Here is a 24950-nt window from a genome sequence, read left to right on the forward strand (position 1 = left end):
AAGAGGGTGCTGAGGACAAGGACTTCCGAAGGCTTCCTAATCATATTGGAGGTTTGGATCTAGAAATTGGATTGCGACGGTATGAACTGCAGTAATCAGATAAGCCCTTTAATCATCTCCAGCACACTTTGTGGCCAAGCTTGTTTGATTTGAATGTTCCAACAGTGCAACATTGAGGTAATAGAAGCCTGTGTGGCTGCAGAGACTGTGTTTGTAATAGGAGGCAAATTTACAGATGCTCAAATGTCTCTGAAGAAACTCTCTGCTTCTCTTTCTCCTGATGTTAGAGGCACCAGACAATGCTCATGCAGCTCTTTGTTTTGCCTTGCAGCATAAAGTAGGTGCAATATATCATGTACATTATATTCTTAATGTATTATAACGTGACAATAAAAGCAAATTTTGATCTTTGAATATTCCAATTTTGACTCTAACTTACCAACTCACTGTCGATCATGTCACTTAATTTTCTGAACCAACCTACCAGGAGGAATCTCGTCACATACTTGACTAAAGTCCATGTAAGCAACATCCACTACACTACCCAACAATTAACCAAGACAACACATTTGAAGTGGGACTTGAGCCCACAAACTTCTGATACAGAATTAGAACATCAGCAAATGAACTAAAAAATGGCTATGCCACAAAGATAATGTGTTTAGTATATTAGACATGCACTGTTCCATCTCAATAGAATAAAAATAACATCTCTAAAATTAGTCTGAAAAATATATTTTCGATGAGAAGATTAAGAAGAATCTCACGATTACAAAAAAATCTTTATATGTTGAGTAGTGTTCCCTGTATATTCAAGACATGTTTTTTTTTTATAAATCAGAATTTATTGTCATGAACAAGTCATGAAATTTGGTGTTCTTCAGCAGCAAACATTCATATTATAAGCATCTTACAACATTACTGTAAAAAAGTAAAAATAATAGTGCTCAAAAAGTAAGTCAGTGTCTTTGGTTCATTGATTATTCAGGGATCTGATGGCAGTGGGGAAGAACCTGTCCACATACTGCTGAGTGTTCATCTTTAAGCTCCTGTACCTTTTCCCTGATGGTAGCAGAATGAAGTATGGCCTGTGTGGTGGGGGTATTTGAGGATAGAGACTGCTTCTTCTTTTTTTTAAAGACACTGCCTCATGTTGATAGCCATCGATGGAGTGAATTCTGGTGCCTGTGATGCCAAAGTTAAAACTCTATGGAGTTTATTCTTGTCCTGAGGGTTGATGCCACCATACCAGGCAGTGATGCAACCAGCCAGAATGCTCTTCACATAGAAGTTTTCATTCAGTGATCGACCAGAGTTCTTTCAATGATTCAATGCAATTGGGAACATTACATGATTTTCACCTAATTTTAGGAAACACATGAGAGAAGCAAAAGTGCACTATTCAGATACATTATACCCTTTAATCATCTCCTGTACACTTTGTGGCCAAGCTTGCCTTATTTGAATGTTCAAACAGTGCAAAATAGAGGTAATATAAATTGTCACTGTCCTACAGAGTCGCACACAAAGCACTGAGACTGAGGAAAAATCTGAACTTTACAAGTGACCGCCTACCTATTCCTATTGCTCTGTCAATATGTACAAAGTGCATCAACTGGGGACTTTATGTTATTCAAAATCTTCAATGATAAAATATACCACTCCACCACTGCTACTCTGTGCCTCTATTAAATCTCTGGGTTTTGTAGAAACCAGAGAATAAAACCAGCAAGATGCTTTTAATCTTCCCAAGCATGATGTTCATTTATCTCCTTCAACAGCCTTTTTGAACCTATTGTCTTCAGCTGCAAAGTGAGCCACACATACATTATCCTGATGTATGAAAACTGAAGACCTCTGAAAAGAACTATTCAATAGTCTTTCCTTTCAATCTGTCTATTGACTGCTTATAGTTTTTTGTTGCACTCTTTTGCAAAGAGAAACAAGGAGCAAGCCCTGGTTCCTTGCCATGTGAACTGACAGCTGCCTGAAGAAAGACCTTAATCGTACCTCTGCCTTTTGTTTGTTTACATGTTTACACTGTGTGCAGTGATACCAATTAGTGATAATTCACAGGAAAAAGGAATCTCAGAGTTTTATGATGTCATGTATGTACTTTGACAAGAAGTTTGGATTCTGAAATCATAATTTTATATGTTTATACAAGATCCCCTCTCATTCTTCTAAATTTCAGGAGTACAGTCCCAGATGACTCAATCTCTCTTCAAACGCCAAACCCATTCACCCCTGGAATCAACCTGGTGAACCTCCTCTGCACTGCCTCCAAAGCCAGTACATCCTTCCTCAAGTAAGCACTCCAGACGCATTCTCACCAGTAATTTGTACAGTTGTAGCATAACCCCCCCCCCCGCTCTTAAATTCAAGTTGTTGATGTCTGGAATATGTTGCCAGGGATAGTAGTGGAGGCGAGAGCAGGAGGAGAATTTAAGAGACTGACAGGCACATGGATGAAAACAAAATAGAGGGTTATGAGGTAGAAAGGGTTTAGTTTTTTTGTAGTTATATATAGGTTGGCACAACATCATGGGCCAAATGGCCTGTACTATAATGTTCTCTGTTAACACAAGTTGAATGAACCAGGATGAGATTTGGGAAAATAAACAGACCATGTCTATGTTCAATATGCATTTTGTCAGAACATGGCCATTTAACTCTTTACACCTGTTTCATTGTCACTGAGTTCAGGGTGGACTAGAATTTTCAGGTGAGAATTCACCAAAATGTAGTACTGAGAACTGAATGTACCCTAACCAGAGTTTGTAATGTAGTTCTCAACCAATTTCTAACTTTTTGTACTCTAATCTACTTGACACCAATTCCTATATTTTCTTGTTTTTTTTTGTATTTGCAGATGATAATTTATTGATCCACAAGAGGAGATATTTTTTGTGAAGAAAACCTTGATTGGTCGTTTTCACCCATCTATCCTTTTCCAATCCAGAGTGCATGAACTCACATACGAATACATTTTAATTCAATTGCCTCAGTTTTCCCATTCACTTAATCTATTGTTAATGCTTGTCACTGTATTCCTCGCATTCGCAATCATATAAAGTGTTTCTCTATCCCATCATTTAAACTGTAGAGACCCCCAACATGAATCCATCATGTGGCCCTTAATCACATCTTGTCAATTAACATTACCTGGATATTATTTCCTTCAGACAGAAAGAGTGGAGGAGACTACAGACTGGAAGGACAGCATAATAGTGGGATGATGAAAGGTTAAGAAATAACAGAGAATGTTGTAACTGGGGATACAGCAGCATTCAATATCAAGTTCTCCAACTTCAGAGAATTCTTTCTTTCCTTCCTTCCTGTGACCTTACCTGCAGACAATGTCCCAGCAAACCACACTATACAACTCTACTTTGACTATACAAGGAAGTTTAACCTGATCCCAACTATCCCTTAGCTGTCATGTTATTTCATCCATCAGAGAAACTCTGTTTCAATATTTCAATATTTTTTTTATTGTCATGTAATAAAACAGAAAAGACAAAATTTTCTTTAGTCTACCATAACGTAAAGAATTTCCATCAGTCAAATCTTTGCCTGTATTAAGTCAGAAATTGCCCAGTGACCCTTAGCTACAGAGAGGAAAAAGAGAGCTCCCCCCCAACCCAGAGTCACTGAGTGTCCATGGCTTTACCTCCAGCTTTCCCTCAGCTTCCGCAGCCACATAGACTTTAGTTCCAACCATCACCAACACAAGCTCCAGATCCAAACCTCTGAGACGATCAGGAATCGTTCAACACCATCAGCACCCTCTTGTATCTTGGTTCTGATACCTAGTACACCTTCAGTCAGTCCTGAACTAGTTTCCAGCAATCTCCAGCATGGTGCGAGTCCCTTGACTGAAGTTGTCAGCAGCCCGCAGCTGTCAGCAACCTACAGCATGTATGGGTTCCACTCCTTGAGTCTGAGTGTTTTTCAGCCTTAGAGCCCCAGGCTGGTCTGCTGCCTTGATCACCATCCCGTGAGTCATCCCCTCTCCTTCTACTTCTCAGACTGGGGGGGGGGGGTGATGGTCTCCCCCTTCTATTATGCCCTGCATTAGTCCATTGCTTCCCTGGAGTCTGCAATCCCTCATGGCCACCATCAAACATAGGCATCAACATCTTGGGCCTAGATCCCATGGTTGCAGGATTTTATAAACCACGGTCAGCTCCTTTAACAGGCCATTAAAGCCTGTATGGAGTCTGTAATGATAGTGATCATGTTTGCATGGCCATGAGCAAGGCTTTGATTATAGTTACTGTTTGATTAGACTTGGCTGCCAGCAGGGGGCTGACACACAGAGCAAGGCACACCGTATGTTATCTGTAATGGAGGCTTGCAGCCTCATGGCATGCCTCATGTGCTGTTTATATCAACTTTAAAGTAAAGAACCTTTTCCTTCATCCATGTGTTGTCTAAGAACACACACATACAAATACAAGATGAAACATGGTGTCAGAAGTAGGATCAAGGAAATTAAAAGGCAATACTTTAAAATGTAAAATCAAAAGTCAGCAGTTGATCAGTGAAGAGAAACTAACACAGTGAACAATGGAAGGATTACATCCACCAGAGAAACTTTAGCTGACACGTAATGTGGCTGAAAATTGGAACAGATTCAAACGGCATTTTGGATTGTATTTAGCAGCAGTCGGAGCTGACGAGAAAAGTGTTAAAGCAAAGGCATCAGTTTTCTTACATGCCATGAGTAATGAAGCCCTGGAGGTGTATAATAACTTCATATTTGCTGCTGAAGAGAACAAAATAAAATTGGCAAAAAAAATAATGGGACAGTTTGAGGTATACTGCATACCTAAATATAACGTGATGTTTGAGAGGCACAGATTTTTCACGTGTACAGAAAATGGAAGGAAGTATTGATCAGTATGTGACTGAATTGAGAAACAGAAGAAAATCATGTGAATTTGGTGGACTGACCGACTCGCTGATAAAAGACAGACTTGTGTATGATAATAGTCTAAGGGAAAGACTACTAAGAGAGCAAAATCTAAACCTGGAAAAAGCCATAGCACTCTGGAAGGCTACAGAAACTGTAAAAACACAGGCAAAAGAGCAATTCAGTGAAACTAACTGCAAGTGAGTAAGAATGGACATAAACCATTTAACAAAAAGTGCACCAAAGTGGAAAGAGAGGTGTGGCTAGAGAACAAAAATGAAAAGGACAATTGAAAGCCATGTCGTCAATCCTGTACAACACCTACCAAAAGTGTCCAGCATATGGTAAAACATGCTATATGTGTAAGAAAAGCAACCATTATGCCCATTGCTGTAGGAACCAAGTGCAACAAAGCAAGGTTCATGTAGTAGATGAAAGGAAGATAGAGGAATTCTGTGTAGACATTGTGATTGAAAACAAGAAAAAAAGAGACTGGATGTTGAGATTAAAAATGAATGACATATACATTTCAGTTAAATTGGATACTGGAGCACAAATTAATGTAATATCAGAGACTGATTTTACAAAGATTATACCCAGACTAAAGATGTACAAAAGTGAAGGTGACAGGATATTCAGATACCGATGTACCAGTACAAGGATAATGCATGGTCAAAGTGAAACACAAGGACAAAGAGCACATCCTAGCATTCATTGTGTTACCAAAGGATGTACAGGCCATACTAGGTTTATCAGCCTGTGAGAAACTGAACCTGGTAAAATGAGTCCTTATGGTGAAAAGTGAAAGAGGGACAGTCTATGATGAACTCATGAAAGAGTACAATGACCTATTTCAGGGTTTAGGCTGCCTTCCATACGATCAGACTGGATAAACATGTCACCAATAATACATCCATCCAGAAGTTCCATTTGCACTTCAAAAGCAACTAAAAGCTGAGTTGAACAGGATGGAAGATAAATGAGTCAACAGTGTGGGTGAGTTCACTTGTTGTTGTGGGAAAAAAAGAATGGAAAGCTTAGAATTTGTCTGGATCCAAGTGATCGAAACAGAGCAATAAAGAGAGAACACTTTAGATTTCCGACACATGAAGAAACCACAGTTTGCAAATGCAAAGTTTTTCAGCAAGTTAGGTGATCATCAGGATTTTGGCAGTTAAAATTGGATGAAGCATATTCAAGACTGTGCACATTCAATAGTCCATTTGGCAGATACAGATTTCTAAGATTATCTTTCGGAATTGCCTCAGCTCCTGAAGTGTATCACAAAACTATCCATATGGTCTATGAACACCTGGACGGAGTTAAGACTTCATTGGATGACATCACAGTATGGGGAACCATGAGAATGGAGCATGATGAGAGACTAAGGAAAGTGCTGGAAGCAAAAAGAAAAACAAACCTGAAGCTGAATAGAGAGAAATGCCAGCTCGGGGTGACAGAACTAACATTTGTAGGTGATATTATTGGCAGTGAGGGGATCAGACCAGATCCAAGAAAGCTGTCTGCGATTGGGAACATGCCAAGACCACAATGCAAAAAGGATGTACAGAGGTTTAATGGAATGGCCAACTATATGGGTAAATTCACATCCCAACCTCTCAGAACAGATGGCTCTATTGAGAAGTCTAACAGAAAAGAACATTGAAAGGGAGTGGAATCATGAGCATGAAAAGTCATGGAGCAAACAGTTCTGAGGTTTTATGACCCAGCAAGACCCATCAAGATATCATCAGATGCAACACATAGTGGATTCAGTGCAGTTCTTCTGAAAAAATATGACTGGCAACCCATTGCATATACATCACGCTCAATGACAGATGCAGAGAAGCAATATGCTCAAATTGGAAAGAGGCTGCTCAGCATCACATACACCTGTTAAAGATTTCATCAGTTTGTGTCAGGACAAGCAATCAGTGTAGAGACTGTCTACAACTCCTTGACTGCATTGTTCCAAAAGCCATTAAATGAATGTCCACTGAGAATACAAGGAACATGAAACACTGAATGTGGCATACACTCCAGGTAAGCTAATGTACACAACAGACATGTTGTCTAGAGCTGTTGACGTGAGAGAGCCTGCAAACACCAAAATGGATGAAGACATGAGTACTTTCATGGACATGATCATGTGCATTGCCCATATCAGATGCAAAAATAGAGCTCATAAAGTCAGAGACTCATTAAGCAAATTTGAAGACTCCTGCTATAGAATGAAGAAGTGCTATCTTATTTGCTCTTCAAATTTTAGTGTATGTAAATGTGAACACACAAAACAAGTTTTAAAAAATGTTAACAATATTGATAATAATGAAAATGTAAGTTCTTGGTATTAAAGTTAAAATTGCAGTTATACAAAGAAAAAATGTTAGTTAAAAGTAAGCTACTTTTGTTTTAAGAAAGGGAGATGTAATGATAGTGGTCATGTTTGCAATGCAACTAGCAAGGCCTTGATTATAGCTCCTGTTTGATTAGACTTGGCTGCCAGCAGGGGGCTGACACACAATATGCAGATCTGTAATGGAGACTGGTAGCCTCATGGTGCTGTTTACAACAACTTTAAAGTAAAGAACCTTTTCCTTCATCCATGTGTTGTCTAAGAACTCACGCATACGAATACAAGATGAAACAGAGCCAACAGCAGACAAGATGGGTGGTTGGACCTGCAGGGGCTCGCTGTGCCACTGCTCTCTGCGGGATCACACCAGCAACAAGGCCGCCATTTGTTTCACCCATCATCTCTGCTCTCTCTATTTAGATTTGTTTTTCTAATTTCTCAAACATGAAATGTTAATCATTTCTTGTTCAACAGATGTCACCTGACCAGCTGAGTTTCTTCCCGCATTTTCTGTTTTTGTTGAAGATATCCAACATATGCAGTATTTTTAAATTTCATTTCTAGTACCTGACAAACTCCCTCCCGAATGCTTACTCAGTCATATTATCATCTCTACCAGAAAATATTTCACCCAATTTTCTGCTGCTAATTAAATCTAAAACCACATCCATCTAGTGAGCACTTGAGCCGGCATTTAGTGATCTTAAACTGCGATTTTGAAGAGTGTTTGTGATTAGCAATGCATATCTGCAAGTGCGCATTATTATGCACCTTACAATCTAGAGCAGGGCTTGATAAGGCACTATGGAATGAAAACAAGAGTCCATAATGACTGGTTTAAAAATATGAAAATATTCACATGCCAGTGAATTGTCTCGTATAAAGGTTATCATTTCAAAACACCAACTGTAACAAAAAACAAGGCCTTTTCTCCAGAAGTCCAGCTTGTGTTTTTAGTAAGTAACATTTTCCGACCCACAAAGTTCATCTAAGCACTGAAGAAGGGCTGCGATTATATAAATAATTGCTCCACACAGCATTCAACAGAATTTCTAGCAGCCGGTTAGCATTGACGAAGTGGTGCTTTGGGTGACATGGGGCTGGGCAGAGAACTATCTCAACAGATATCTGAAGGCTGGGCATTGTACACATTGGAGTAAATAACAATTTTACAATGATAAGCATTTGGCAGCAGTGCACACTGAGAATTACCAGAAATTCCTGGAGTGTTCATGTGGAGTGAAAACATAAAAATCTAGACGTCTGAATCAGTGATTAGATGCTCTCTGCAAGTTACAAGGTTTTGCAAACTCTTCAGTGTATTGAGAGAACTAAGCAGATAAGGTACTCATTAACAATTCTTTTTTTTAAAATGCACAAGGCGAGAAATAAGAATTTGTACTTCACAAATCACCTTAGCTGTAAAAGTCTAATTCATATGTGGATTATCAATTCTTCAGATAATTATTTCAAAACTTTGTGATTTATTGATAATTTTCATTTTAACAGGTGGCTAACATTCCATCTTCCATACTCATCTTGGTGTTCACTGTAAATATTTTACAGTTTGCACTATATTGTGCAACATGTATCCTAATTTGTTGTCTGAAAATTCTTCACTGTAAATGGCTGCTCAGCTTGACAATTTCACGTGCTGCACTCCAGAATCCCCCTAGTCTGTGATGGTAAATAGCATAGCAAAGGGAAGTTCCATATAGAGATCACTAGATATTTTCAGCCAACTTCCAAGTTTTCATTTTGGTTTGGTGCTTATTGGAAAAGTTGGGACACAGTTAATTGAATCGATTACTCACATCTGTGTAACTCAGCATAAAATTATTAAATCGCTGAAGATTACTTGTTGGCTCCTTCACCTTTTTAAGATAAGACAACTATCACCATATCCATCAAGGAAAAGTAATGAGAGAGAACAGAAGAAATAGGCACATCAAAAAGCTCAGCAGATTCCAATAGGTTTGAAAATAAAAATTATGAATGAAAAAAATTAGAACAATAAAGAGATAAATGCATTCAAATGGAACTTAATTTTCTTGGTTGCTTTAGATGGAAGTTATTGGAAAATTTCACTGAACGTGTGGCAGTTGTCATTTATACAATCTCGGATTTGGGCAAGATCTTGATTGTATGTAATATTGTTTTTAAGGAGGTTGGAATAAGTTCAATGTGTCTCTCATATTTAATATGCATTTGGATCCATCTACTGATTGTGATATAATTCTCAATAAAACTGTAATTTAAAATACAATGGAATTCAGGTAGGTATTGTATTGTGTATAAAATCAAGAACTGTATATGCTGGAATCGAGCAAACCATGAGAAGATGGTGGGATTGAACAGGTCAGGCAGCATCCATGGTAATGATTCGGGTTTATTATGTCGAACGTAAGAAGGAGAGATATCAAGGGAGAATAGGGGATTAGTAGATGCCTGGTGAGGGGTGAAGGTGACAGGGTATTGGACAGAAAGTGGCAAGGTAAAGGGGGGATGACTGGTGGGGATGAAAGGTTAGAGAAAAAAGTAATTCCTAGTGGAAGTAGGGAAAGAATAGATGAAACAGTGGAACCAGATTGAGTTGGGGGTTAATTAACCCTGGAAATAAATCAATGTCAGTCTGTCCTGGAAAAAATTGATGTGTTGTTCTTCAAATTTAGGTTTGGCCTCATACAGGCAATGGATGAGACTGAGGACAGACATTTCTGTTTGGGAATGGTAAGGGGAAATAAAATAGTTGGTAACCAAGAGTTTTAGCTTGGACCCAAGGACAAGAGAAAGGTGCTTGGTGAAGTGGTCACCCATTTTATGTGCCGATGTAGAGGAGGCCACACTGAGTGCACTGAAAGCAGTTGATCAAATGGGATGAAATGATGTACAGCTCTGCCTCATCTGTAAGGTCTGCTTGTGGCCCTGGATGGAGGTGAGATGGGGGGACATGTTTTACACTTTCTACAATTACAGCAGGAAATGTTAAAGGTGGTGGACGGGTTAGTGAAGATGCAAGAATGGACCAGGGAATCTCGGAGAGACTGAACCTGCACAAGGAGGATAGGGATGGGGAGGGGAAGATGTAGCTGGTGGAGGGGTAGGGATGAAGTTGGCGTAGGTTTTGGATGATAGTGAGTTGGATCTGGAGGCTGGTGGGATGGAAACTGAGGATGAAAGGTCTTTGTTCTTGTTCTGCTGGGGAGGAGGTAGGGTGAGAGTGAAAGTATGAGAAATGGAGAAATTGTGGTTAAGGGGTTCATCAATTACAATTTGGGGAAGGGGAAATTACACACCTAATAAAGAAAGAGGACCTTTTTAATCTTTTGATTGACACTGGAGTACAATTACTGGGTTTGGAAAATGAGCATTTATTGGGTGGAGAGCAATACTAACAGCAGGGCCTAAACAATCTCCCATTTATTCTTCTGTGATGTAATTATTTTATGGTTTTATATTGTAAATTTGCCAAGCAATTGCTCAACATCCACTGACAGCTTCTTTTATCACTATTTAGAGCTATGTTAATGATAAAAAGGAAGACAAGACATTTAGTAGACAAGCATCATTTACACTTATGTTTGCCCATGATAATATGATGACTGTTACACATTCTTGCATGTGCTGCATCAATAACCAAAAGTTGTTTTAATGACAACTTGACCCAGGATCAACCTCAGTGACTCTGCTCTCAACATTCCCCTGGCAGGCTTAGACAGGAAGTAAAGCAGGAGCTGGAACTTTGTGCAACTGTCAATGCTATCAGTTTTAACCATCTCTGACATTCATAAAATTTAACATACACAAAAATCAAAGGATATCTCGTATGGAAAAATTGCTAGTTGAGTTAGAATGTAGACAATTACATGCAGGAACTGAGCTGATGACACTAAAGAGTCTTCAGAAAGAAAATGATACTACACCTCTCCTTTCTTCCTGTTTATGAATGGCATCAGAATACAATAGAGATTCAATCTGTATAACTTCAGCTAAAATTATATTTCAGCAGGAGCTTTGATGTATTATAAAAGACAAAAATCATTCATCAGTTTTAATTAATGCTTCTATTTAGTGTAAATATATAAAGATATGCTGGATCTTGCTGTACCACACACATCTGCAATTATCTGGGCCAATTTATAGCAGAGTACCTGACTTTCATGACTTTGGGATGTGAGAGGAAATGAGAAAACCCATGCAATCACAGGGAGAGCATGCAAACTCCAAATAGACAGCAGCAGAGGTCAGGGCTGAACCCAGCCGGATGGAGTTGCAAGACAGCATCTCCACAAGCTACTCAACTGCATTGTTCAATAAATTTTCCCAGTGGAATGCTGATGAATACCAGTATAATTAATCTCCACATTAGAATCAGTGACAGGTTCAACGCCTGAATTTGCCAACAAATTTTTCCCTTTGTCCTATCCATCCCTCCCTCACCTGAAACATAATATTCTTATTTTCTCATCTTCTAGGCTTTGATGAAGCATCTTGAACCTGAAATGTTAACTGATTATTTGCCCGTGATCTGCTCGATCAGCTGAGTGTTTTCTGCATTTTCTGTTTTTATTTCAGGTTTTCAGCCTCTGCAGATTTTTTATGTCCTTTCATCAAAAGATGAAATGAAACTTGCCTTTCTCCTCATAAAATAATTGAAAACAGATTGCAGAAGTTTTAACAACTCTTCTAACATCCATTCAATTGATTTCATTAAATTTGAGCTACATATTGCAATTTAGCTACCTGGGATTCAAGGCTACATGAAGTTTCGTGTGATTTTTATAAGTTGTGATAACATTCACAAATTATTTACTGAATCTATTGACAGGATATCCTTCACTTCTAACATCGCATAATACCACAATTTTTGCACCATTTTCATTAAAAATACCCGCCTGAACTACTCTACAATTTTAAAAACAAGTTTTTACACGAATGTAGCTGGTGACAGTATGTTTTGTAACATCAACAGACATTTTGCTTCAACAATATGGCTTCCAAAATGTGGATAATATAAACTAAGGCCCTCAACCAAAGTTTGTGTTATTTAGTTAACAGAATACCTTCATTGGTGAGTCAATAACCATATTCTTTGTGAAGAGGCAATCACAAGATCTGGTCACATGAAGCTCCCTCTGTTTTGCCCATTTATACACACAGAAGGGTTAACATCCAACTTCATTAAATCCAGATATGGAACCAGTCAGACAAGCTTGACTCCACATCTTCTGAGAAATTCAACACGAGCATCCAGGATGCAGAGCCTTCTTTAGGAGCTCCTTCCATCCGTCAGGATTATTTTTCCCATAAATAGACCTGAAAAATCCACATGAGCTCTCACAATAGATTATCTAGCAAAGCTTGGTTGAGAAGAGTAGCTAGTGGATTGTTGAGATTGCTAACATCTTCTCAGTGCCCTCCAAATGCTAAGCTTTTCCAAGATATCAATCTTAACCACTAGTAACTTCCTTGGTACAAAATGGACCCGAATGTTCTTCATATAATTGCTTGAGAATTGTTGCTTTTTTTTGTAGTGAATGGTATTTTTTCTGTTACTGAGCTCATCACTCAAAGGAGGAGGAGTACAGTAGGCAAAATTGCTGTCAAAATTCAACAGGTCACAGCATCCATAGGAAACTAGAGTCAGTTGACGTTTCACGGCTAAGTCTTCCGTCAGGAAACTCATTCCTGATGGAGGGTTCAGGCCTGAAACATTGATTGCCTTTCACTTCCAATGCTGAGTTTCTCCAGCACTGGATCACAGCATCCATAGATTTTCTTGTTTACTCTCAAAGAAAGAGGAGCAGCATTGACCATTGAAAACATGTAGACCTGGAGAGGAGCTGTTTGGACTGCTTACTGTGAGGCCTGGCAGCAAATAAAATGGTGGGCTAGGTCTAGCAGCATGAAAAGAGCCTCTGTTGATGTTCAAGTGCAGGCTTTGGTGGATACTGGGCTTCAGTGACTAGCAACAAGGAAGGGCAAGGCAATATGTTTCCTCCGCTTTCCTTTTTTGAATCCATTAGCTCATAAAAGGGGCAATGATGTCAGTCAGTAGAACACTCCTCCTGTGAGATGTGGGAAATCAGGGAATTTTGAGATGTCTATATCTATAGGTAGTGCATTCAAACACACCTCCTCTCAGACTTTATGGATTGGTTGGAGCAGCAGATGGGCTTACTTAGAAGCATGCAGGAGGCAGAGAATGTTACAGATTGGGGTTTCAGGGGAGTGGGCATATATTTGTTGATCAAAGGTTCAGTCAAATAAATGGATGATTGACAGGTAATGCAGGATTCTCCAATATATGATCCCTTCTCAAACAAATATACAGTTTTGGATACTGTTGGGGGATAGCGTTCTCAGGAGAAAATAACAGCAGCAGCCAAAGGCTCAAGGATGACGGGTTGCCAGGGTAAAAGATATCCCTGAGTGTGCACAGGACATTCTAAAAAGGCAGGTTGATTAGCCAGAGATCATCGACTATATTGGTACTCATAACACAGGCAGGAAGAAAGATGAGGACTTGCAGAAGACAGAACCTTAAGGGCAGTGATTTCTGGATTACTGCTCATGCCACATGCTACTGAGCTCAGAAGTAGGAAGATATGCCAGATGAAGATATGACTGAGGAGCTGGTCCAAAGGGCAGAGATTCAGGCTTTTGGGTCATTGGGATCTGTACTGGGGAGACATGACCTATTCCAGGAGGATACTGAAACTAGAGATGGCCCAACATCGTGGCAGGCAGGTTTGATGGTGGGTTGGGATCCTGTGCATGACAGATGTAGGTGAGAGGTTAGGAGGGTGATGTGGTGGATGATGAGCAAAACTTTAGTGGGCAGGAGAATGACAGGGGCGCAAGGAAGGACTATTGGTTTAAATTGCGCCTATTTTAATGGTGGAAGCTTGTCAGGCAAGGCAAATATACTTGGGTATGATTTAAAGCATGACTGGGTGTGGTAGCCATGACAGAAACATGTCAAGAGAGGGGGAGGACTAGCAGCTCAACCTACCAGAGTACAGGTTTTTCAGGAAGGACAGAGGTGAGGGTAAGAATAAGGGGTATTGCTTTATTCATTTATGGAGGATGTCACAGCAATGGTCAGAAGTTTCATTACAGATGGGTTGACTGGTGAGGCTACATGGGTGAAACTGAGGTACAAAATAAAAGCATAATCACCTTGTTAGGAGTGGACGACAGGCCCCCAAATAGTTAACAGGAATTAAAGTAACAGATATGCCAGGAAATTTCTGCCAGCTATGTCAAATATGGTCATCGTAGTAGAAGATTACTTGGAATGGAGTTGTACAAAAATCATGAAAGGAACAGATTGGGGGAAATCACAAATAATTTTTTGCCCAGAATTGAGGAATCAGTAACTAGAGGACACAGGTTTACAGTGGTAGGGGTGGGTGGGGGATGGAGAAGATAGAGATTTAATAGGAACCCAAGGGGTAACTTTTTCCCCCACACCGAGGGTGTGTCTGAAATGAGCTGCCAGAGGAGGTGATTGAGCTAGGTACTATTGCAATGTTCAAGAAAAAAATGGACAGATACATAGATAGGTTAGGTTTAGAGGGATATGGGCCAAACAGGTGGGATGAGTGTAGGTGAGACATTTGGGTCAGTATGGGCAAGTAGAAGGGCCTGTTTCCATTCTGTAACTCTATGGCTACGAAAAATTCAGAAGTTAGGCAGAAGTTAAGCACCAACAAGGTCAAGGACAAAAAAAAAATGGTGTGAGGGCTGGGATTCAAACCCGACTGAAGCATAGGTGACGGAGACCTCCCCTATCATCCATACTACTGGTAAATGTGCAGTCATTCGAAAATAAAATTGATGATCTCAAGGTAAAGCTGCTTTAATCGGAGACAGTTGAGACAAATCACAGTTGATTGCTGAACCAAGATCTGGCTAACAGAGAATACATTGGAAGCCATGATCTGATCAGAGGGCTTCATCTCAACTGGATGCCATAATCTGATCAGAGGGTTTCATCTCAATGGGATGCCATGATCTGATCAGAGGGTTTCATCTCAATTGGATGCCATGATCTGATCAGAGGGTTTCATCTCAATGGGATGCCATGATCTGATCAGAGGGTTTCATCTCAATTGGACGGCATGATCTGATCAGAGGGTTTCATCTCAATTGGAATTCAAATTGTGGCAGAGAGAGGGGGTAGTATATACTTTTTAAAGTTAATACCAGCTGATGCAGGGATCTTGGGGCCATGTCAAACCCCTGCTTCACTGCCTTAGAGGAAACCTTGATTAAATGCATCTCCTTTTATCTACCCCGAGAGTTCTCATCAGTGATTCTCATTGGAGAATGCTGCACGATGTTGTCAGTAAACAAGGGATAGCCCACCCTAAAGCATGATAAATGATAGTCGGTGACTTTAATCAGGTTTGTCTGAAGAAAACCGTGCCCAACCACCACCAGTATGTAACCAACTGTACCAGATGTCCTCACACACTTGACCATTGCTACACAAAGTTAAGGAAGGCCCACCGATCTTTCTCAAGACCACATTTTGGCAAGTCAGATTACCTGGCTGTGCTCCTTCTGCCTTTATACAACATAGCCTAAAAAGTGAGTCCCTGGAGGTCAGGACAGCTAGAAGACTGGGTGGTGTTCAAGAATTCAGCTAAGGATCTGAACGATTACACCAGGGTAATTACACACTTTATCAAAACATTTGTTGGGCATGTCCCCACTAAATTGTTCAGGGTTTTCTGCAATCAGAAGCCCTCGATGAACAACAAAACCCGGAACTGCTGAAAGCCAGATCATAGGCATTGAAGTCTGGAGAAGCAGATCACTACACAAAGACCTCCCAAAAGCCATCTCCCAGGCGAAGTGGAAATTCTGGACAAAAATGGAAACAATGAAGGACATCCAACAGCTGTGGCAAGGCTTAAATGACATGACCTGCTACAAAACCAAATCTGGGACAGGAGGAGACAGCAAAGCTTCACTCCCAGATGAACTCAATGCTTTCTATGCTCAATTTGATCGCCAGAACAAGAAAGAGCCACTGTGCATTCCCATATTCCCTGATGATCCTCTACTGTCAGTCACTGATGAGGACTTGTGGGCTGCCTTCAGGAGAGTGAATCCAAGGAAAGCATCCAGTCCGGATGGAGTACCCAGCCGAGTACTGAAAACACATGCTGACCAACTTGCCAATGTATTCACAAATATCTTCAACATCTCACTCTGACAGGGCATGGTACCCACCAGTTTCAAACAGGCCTCAATTTTATCTGTGCCAAAAAAGACAGTGGTAACCAGCCTAAATTACTTCTGACTAGTGACACTCACATCTATGGCTGAGAGGCTGGTGTTGAAGCATGAAACACAATAAGCTGAAGATACTGTGATTGTAGTAAAAGCACCGAAATGCTGGAGGAACTCAGCTGGTCTATTCAGCATCTATACATTGCCGAAGTTTCCACCTTGAGTCCTTCTTCAAGGAAAAAAATCAGAAAAGGCAGAAGCAGAAAATATCAGAAATTCTCAGAATTCAAACAATGGGGGAGGAATCCAGACCAACAAAATGTGTTTATTGGAAATAAGGGACTAGGTCAGTGGTTCTCAACCTTTTTCTTTCCACTCACATCCCACTTAAGCAATCCCTTACTAATCACAGAGCACGTATGGCATAGGGATTACTTAAAGTGGTATGTGAATGGAAAGAAAAGGATTGAGAACCACTGGACAAGGTTGAATTTATCATTTCTGTGCTAAAGAAGAAAGGGAAGGAAGGACGTCGGGGGAAGCAAGGGGATTGGGGATGGCTTTAACAAAAGCCAGAAAAGTCGATATTAATGCCATTTAGATGGAGGGTTCCCAGTTGGAAATTAGGTGTTGTTCTTCCAATTTAAGGGTGGTCTCAGTCTGGCAGTACATGAGACCAAGGATAGATATGTCAGCAAGGGAATGGGATGGAGAATTGAAATGGGTGGCCATTAGGAGATTCATGTTATTGTGATGGACAGAGCTGAGGTGCTCCACAAAGTGATGTCCCAGTCTGCATTCAGTCTCTCTGATGTAGAGGAGACCACAGCAGGAGGACTGGATGTAATACTTGACCCCTACAGATTCACAAGTGAAATGTTGCTCAACTTGGAAGGACTGTTTGGGGCCCCAAATGGTGCTGAGGGAGGAGGTGTGGGTGAAAGTGGAGCATTTCCTGCAGTCATAGGGGTTGGTCCCAAGGGATGATTGGTGGGGAGGGAAGTGTGGACAAGAGAGTCACAGAGAGAGCAGTCCCTGCGGAAGGCAGAGAGGAAGTTGGTGGGATCATGTAGTAGGTGGCAGAAATGGCAGAGGAGGTGGTGTTGGATGCAGAGGCTAATGGATGTTAGGTGAGGACAAGAGGAATCCTCTGTCCCCAAGTGCAACAAGGATGAGGTGGGGGCCAGGGCAGATGTGCAGGTAATGGAGGATATGCGTGAGTACCAAGCTGATGGTAGTAGAGGAAAAGCCATGTTGTTTGAAGAAGGAAGACATCTCTGATGATCTGGCATGGAGGTCCTCATCCTGGCTACAGATGCAATGGAGACGAAAGAATTGAGAGAATGGAATGGAATCCTTACAGGGGACAGGGTGGGAAGAGATGTAGTTGAGGCAGCTTTGGGAGTTGGTGGGTTTATAGAAGATGTTGAAGCATTTCAGCTTTTGTCTGAGCTGTGACATGGAAGTATTCCAATTTGCCTATCACAACAACAAATCTACAGCAGATGCCATCTCACTGGTTCTACACAAGCCCTGGACTACTAGACAACAAGGATCTCTCTCTCTCTCTCTCTCTCTCTATCGCTATATCTATCTATCTCTATCTATCGATATATCTATCTATCTCTCTATCAATATATCTATCTATTGATATATCTATCTATCTATCTATCTATCTATATATCTTGATGCCCTTTATTAATTACAGTTTGGCATTCAATGCCATCATTCCCTCAAAACTGATCAATAAACTCCAAGAATCAGGCCTCAATACCCCATTTTGTAATTGGATCCTGGATTTCCTCACCTAAAGAGCACAATCAGTGAGGATTGGTAAGAACATCTCTACAATCTCAATCAGTACCAGAGCAACAAAGAGTTAACATTCTTAGCCCCCTGCTCAACTTTATTTACACACTTGACTGTGTAGTGTGGTGCAATAATAACATTTGTTGATTTAAATTTGCCTGGGCTACAATCCCATGTAGTTGTCATTGCTCTTCTTATTGCCAGAAGAGCTATACTTATGTATTGAAAGGATGCTGTCCCTCCAACACATACTCAATGGTTATTTGATATGATGGCATGCTTGAATCTGGAAAAAATTAGATGTTCTACTAATGTAATGAAATTTAACAACTTTATGGGGTTTTTTCTTTAATTATTTTCAAAATACATAACGTTATTGGATCCCATTTTACGGTTTGGTTGTTTTTTCTTTCATGCACAAGGGAAGGGTTAGATTATTAGAATAGCTTTTGTTTTATATATATATTTTGGGGTTTTTGTCTTTCATATTGTTTACAGCTATTTTTTTTAATATACATTTACTTTGCTGGATTTATATTCTTGTCATTACCTATGTTTGAACATGTATATATAAAACTCAATAAAAAATATTGGAAAGAAGAGTGGGATCCAGAGATGTTCCCAGTGGCTGAGAGAAAGTAAATGGAATTTAGAGAGGATCCATAATCAGGGTACTGAGTGTAGAAATTCCTAGGATGGTAAAGTGATCAAAATCATCGGAAAAGCTGGACATTGGGGTGAAAGGTGATCAATATGTGGTTGCTGATTTTGGAGTTGGGTTCACCACAAGGCTGTGAGGGATATCATGGAATACATTCCCATATGCCTTACAATTTTGGAGGCTATTCTGCCCATAGATCTATCACAGCTCACCAAGTGGTTCTATTCCCTCTCTAATTTCCAAACCCCATATTCACTCTACATTTTGAATAATTCCTCCCACACAATTACTACATGTATATACTTGAAGCAATTTAACCCATTAACCTGCACGTCTTTGGTAGATTTCAGCCGAGCTACTCAGTAGTTGTGGTGTATGACTTGGAGGATTGGATGGTGAAAATAGCAGTTTGCAGTCAAATCAGATGCATAGGTCCAGCACATGATAGATGTGGTCATTGGAATGCATAGAAACCATCGTGAGTGTGTTATTTATTGCTGAATCTGAATGATCCTTTGGTAGGATCACAGTGTTGGGTGGAGCTGCTGTCAGGAGATGAAGAGTTCCATCTGATCAGATTCAATTACTGCAGCGGTACAAGTTTCAAAGGACAGTGTTCCAAGTCTGGAGTGTGGAGGGGCTGTGAGGGGCAAGCAGTTTGCTTAAAATTATCTCCTAGCTGGAGGAAGGAGTGAACATAAACTGCAAGAACATGATAAAAGTAAAACATACTGTTCATGTTTTAAGCCACTACCTGCAGTTTATGGCACCATCACCATGATTGTTTCCAGTCACTGCAGGCTGCTCCAATGAAACCAACAACTGATTTATTTTTCTGGAGTGAACCATCTCTCTGCTGAGGGTTGATTTTGCTGCTACGCTCAGTGGGTTAACATCAGAGAGCTATAAAGGCAAAATAGTTTATTTTTTTCAAAAGTGACCTACCTGTGTCTGGAGTAGTAGATGACATTTATCAGTCTTGTTCTACATAGAAAATTATTTCCACGGATAAATGATAAGGACAAGTTCAGAACTAATACTAGTTTAAGGATTTTTGAAATAAAACGGGAAAATGCTGGACACTCTCGGAAAGCCAGGCAGCATCCATGGAATGAGAAAGATTTCATGTTTCATGTCACCAGAAAGATCTACTCACCCCCCTCCCCTTTCCAATGTATTCATGGATATCTTCAACACCTCACTCTGGAAAGGTGTGCTACCTGCTTGTTTCAAACAGGCCCAAGAAAAGTAGGGTGACCTTCCTAAATGACTATCAACCAATGGCACTTACATCAACAGTGAAGTGTTTTGAAAGGCACGAACTGAAGTACATCAACTCCTGTCTGAGAGTTGATATAGATCCATTCCAATCCACCTATCATAGAAACAGGTCTATGGTGGATGCTATCTCACTGGCTCCACAAAGTCCTAGAACACAGAAAAAAATCTCTCCATCAGAATGTTCTTTTATCAACTACATTTTGACATTTAACACCATCATCCCCTCAAAATTAATCAGAAAATTCCAAGACCTGGGACTCCACTTTTCACTGTGTAATTGGATCCTGGATTTCCTCACCTCCAGACCACAAATGGTGAGGATTGGTAAGAACATCTCCTCTCCAATCTCCATCAGAACTGGAGCACCACAGGGCTGTATTCTTAGTCCCTGCTCTACTCACTTTATATCTATGACTGTGTGGCTCAGTACAACAACACCACAGTCTACAAATCTGCTAATGATACCAGAGGTATAAAGAAAGGTGATGAGTCAATATACAGGAGGGAGATTGAAAACATGGCTGAGAAGTGCACCAACATCCACCTTGCACTCAATGTCACCAAAACCATGGAGCTGATTGTTGACCAGGAAGAGAAAACCAGAGGTATACAATCCAGTGATCATTGGGGGATCAGAGGTGAAGAGGGTGAACAAATTTAATTTCTTAGGAGTCAACACCTTGGAGAGTCTTTCTGGACCCAACACTCTAATGGCATCGTGAAGAAAGCACATCAGCACCTCTACTTCCTCAGGAATTTGCAGAGGTTTGGTATGACACTGGGAAACCTGTCAAATTTCTACAGAGGTGTGGTGGAAAGTGTCCTGAATGGCTGCATTATGGTTTGGTATGGAGACACCACTACCCCTGAGCATAAAGCCCTCTAAAATGTAATGGCAGCAATTAGATACAAGTGGAAACAAAGCTACTCTTCAAGCAAGTCTAAACGAGGCAATAGAAAAGCAGAATGTTATGGCTGCTGGGGATACAAATCTCACAGAATTACTGCAAAATATATCAATAGAAACCAAGATCAGCCATGTGGAAATGGCTGGAGCTGTGCCACAAGATGTTGGTGAGGAGGATGGGCAATACAGAGTGGAGACAAAGTCCGATATTAAGGCGAAAACTGACACACAGGATGAAATAGGACCAAATGAGAGTGTCAAATGCTGAAAGCAGAAGTAAGAGGAGTCCTACAGCAGGCTCCAGAGTTTCAAATACTGAATCTACATGTTTAAAGGTTCAGGCAGAAGCAGCAGCTCTTGAAACGTAAAAAGAAATGCTTCAAATTAAATTGGCCTTAGAAGAGTGGGAGGAGCAGATAAGAAGAACACAGGAGCAGCTCCGGAGAGAAGAGGAAGTGATATGGGAGCAGCTCCGGAGAGAAGAGGAGGTGATATGGGAGCAGCTCCGGAGAGAAGAGGAGGTGATATGGGAGCAGCTCCGGAGAGAAGAGGAGGTGATATGGGAGCAGCTCCGGAGAGAAGAGGAGGTGATATGGGAGCAGCTCCGGAGAGAAGAGGAGGTGATATGGGAGCAGCTCCGGAGAGAAGAGGAGGTGATATGGGAGCAGCTCCGGAGAGAAGAGGAGGTGATATGGGAGCAGCTCCGGAGAGAAGAGGAGGTGATATGGGAGCAGCTCCGGAGAGAAGAGGAGGTGATATGGGAGCAGCTCCGGAGAGAAGAGGAGGTGATATGGGAGCAGCTCCGGAGAGAAGAGGAGGTGATATGGGAGCAGCAATGGAGAGAAAAGGAGCTGCAGGAGGAGAAGCTAAGAAGGGAGGGAAGTACAGCTAAAAAAAACAAAACGAGCAACTGGAACTGGACAAAAAGAAAATTACTGCTAATCAGGCCAGGTCGAGGGCACGAGAAGCTTCAGAGGTATCTGGTGCTTGGAGTAAACGATTGTATCTAAGGTGTCTAATATTTTAGAGTCATGTTTTCAGGAAGGATAACAGAAAAAGAAAATATTTAATACCACAGAAAACCCAGTGTTACGGTTTTGAGACTTGCATGATCCCAAAGTAGACAAGTTAAAGTACAGTGGTGGCAAATCTCCATCAATTCTAGCTCATTACATCACCAAATACTCATCCTCACATACAGGTGCGAAACATAAAATTACATCTCAAAGCTTCTGTGCACTGCCATCTAATCAGCCTTGTTTTTAGGCTGCGCAATGCTCACTGGTACAGTTCTTGCTTCACAGCAGGAGCAAGTAATGCACGGACAGAAGCAGCAGGGTCTAATCAGAGGGGAACAGCCAGGGAAGGTATCATAAATCTCAACAAGACAACAGTGTCAACCATTATCAGGATAGTTTTTTTTTGCTGTCTATTAGCACAGGGGGCTGAATTCATAAAGAGCATGGTATTTTTCTCCACATTCAAATACAGCTTGTACCATTTGCTGCAACAGAATTATCAAATCTGGCAATTGCTGGAATACCTCTAACCTGCATAGTTAATTGTTTACAGTCAGACTGCAGCTGAAAGAAGAGTAAAAGGAATCCATTAGAACTCTCTGAATGGTGTAGTTGATATGCAATTTCTGCAAAGTGAATTGAGCACAATGAAAAGGCACCCTTATGTATCTGCATACTCTCACTGCTTGCTGTTTTCTGGCAAACAAGTATAGTTAGCATTCTATGACAGGGAAGACCTGGTGATCTCCAGGGGAAGAGTGCACAAAATGTTATAGGGATTCATGCAGTGATCTTGATGTCAATAAAAATATTGTTGGGTCAATAAATGCAATTATATTCCTGGTGTCTTCCCTTTTCAATGACTGCAAAACAAAACCTTTGGCATGTTCAAGGAGGAATTTAGTGTTCTTCCAATGCCTTGGCAAACATTTTACTTCTCCACTAGCATAACTAAAACAAGTTATCCAGTCAATTATCATACTTGTACACTTGATGGGAGGCTCTGTTGCTAATTACAATAAAACTTCAACACAACTCTCCAGTCATTCCCAGAAAAAAAAGCTTCAATACAACTTTACTCCAAATCTTTATTTCAATTCACCAAACATGAGAATTAAGTGATAGATATATGAATCATGGAAGATTAGTTGGGCCGACCATGAGTCATAGCTCACTAACTGTAGAAGTGTAGTTGACCAAGCCACCTGACCAAAGTTTCAGCCAGAATTTATCGAATTAGGATTGAATCTTGGCCCAGTTCGTGTTTTAATGAAAAGCAGAGAATATCTGCTGTACTATTTACCAATTTATTTTTATTCCCTCTACCATTCTCATCTGGCCAATAGCTGAAAAAAGTAATTTCAGTACAGAGGTTCATAATTTAATTTTCCTTGAAATAAGTTATTACAAGGAAATGTCCAATTAAATAATTTGACCAAGAGTAACAATGGTGTTTTTCAGCACCTCAGATTTGTTATCTTTATCTTGAATGTCTAAGTACTGGTAATTAGACAATGAACACTGAACTTGTCTTGACTTTTGTTTAGCCACAGTTTGCAAAAATGTGTGGTCATTATTCTAAAGGCATGACAGTGAATTGTTTTTATGGTGTCTTGCCATGTTGGAATTCATTCTTGTGTTTCTTACATTCTAACAGTAATCATATTTCAAAAAATATTTAATTGATTATAAAGCACTTTGAGTTGTCCTGAGGATGCAGAGAATGCAATAATTTTGTTTCATATTCAGACAGAAGATTTCTGTGACCAAAAATTGAAAATAGAGTGCTACTTATTTTCTGATAAAAAAAAGGCAAACATTGCATCTATTCAATCAGAATCTAATCATCATCTTTGTAATCTTATTTCTATGCATTTTTAAATAGCATTTGGAGTTTTGAAAAGTAGTGACAGGTATTCTTGCAGCGCTGGAATAAATAAGAGCATGGAAGGGTGTCATTGTGAGGACTGAAATACTGAAATGTGAGCCAAAATGGCCTGTTACTGTGCTGAATGCCTACATTTAAATACATTAATAACAATGGAACAAAATTTTGGAAACAACTAGTGCAATGTCCAGTTGCTATCCATATTTCACACTTTGTCCAAATAATCAAATATTAGCTCCCTAGATCATTCAAGTATTGGCTCCCTAGATCATTTTTTCAATACCTATGAAAACTTGGAGAGATGCTAATCAGGCAGTCACACACAGTCATCAGTTTTACTCTATCATAGAAGGTCAAAATCAACATTCCTGCCTAGAACAAAAAAATGTGAAATATCATGGATGGTACAGTTGGTGTGGTGGTTAGCGCAACACCTTTATAGCACCAGTGATTGGGTCCAGACATGGGTTCAAATCCCACGCTGTCTGTAAGGAGTTTGTTCATTCTCCCTGTGTCTGCATGGGTTTTCTCTGGGGGCTCCAGTTTTCTCCCACCCTTCAAAAAAACCCAAATGCACTGGGGTGCAGGTCAATGGGGTCTAAATTCAGCACTCGTAGAGGTGAATTGGCTTTATACAGTGCTGTATGCCTAATTTTAAGATTAAAATAAAATGTTAATTTGTGAGGTTTCTTTTTTTAAAATAGTAGATTTTGAAGTATCACATACATAAGGAATAGAAATGCTCCATTCATCCCAGTCTATTTTCTTCCTGTCCAAGTTTTCCTTGATCAACTAGAAATCATGCTCAACTAGTGCCAAGTCTCTGGAGATGAATGGCTGCCACTCTGATTGTCCAACAAACTCA

At 40.2% G+C, this 24950-nt stretch overlaps 1 protein-coding gene across 7 annotated transcripts in view; it reads right to left on the reverse strand.

Annotated features, from left to right (window-relative positions):
• Positions 1-24950, reverse strand: part of kcnh3 (potassium voltage-gated channel, subfamily H (eag-related), member 3) — a 698780-nt gene that overhangs the window by 603139 nt on the left and 70691 nt on the right. For 2 of the 7 annotated variants that reach the window (XM_069934517.1, XM_069934514.1), the window contains exon 1: positions 20282-20403. The exons of the other annotated variants lie outside the window; for them this stretch is intronic. The gene's annotated coding sequence lies outside the window, so the exon portion shown is untranslated. Of the gene's footprint in view, positions 1-20281; positions 20404-24950 lie in introns of those variants that run through there. 7 annotated transcript variants of the gene reach the window in all.

This window comes from Narcine bancroftii, chromosome 4 (genome assembly GCF_036971445.1).
Source record: "Narcine bancroftii isolate sNarBan1 chromosome 4, sNarBan1.hap1, whole genome shotgun sequence".
NCBI lineage: Eukaryota > Metazoa > Chordata > Chondrichthyes > Torpediniformes > Narcinidae > Narcine > Narcine bancroftii.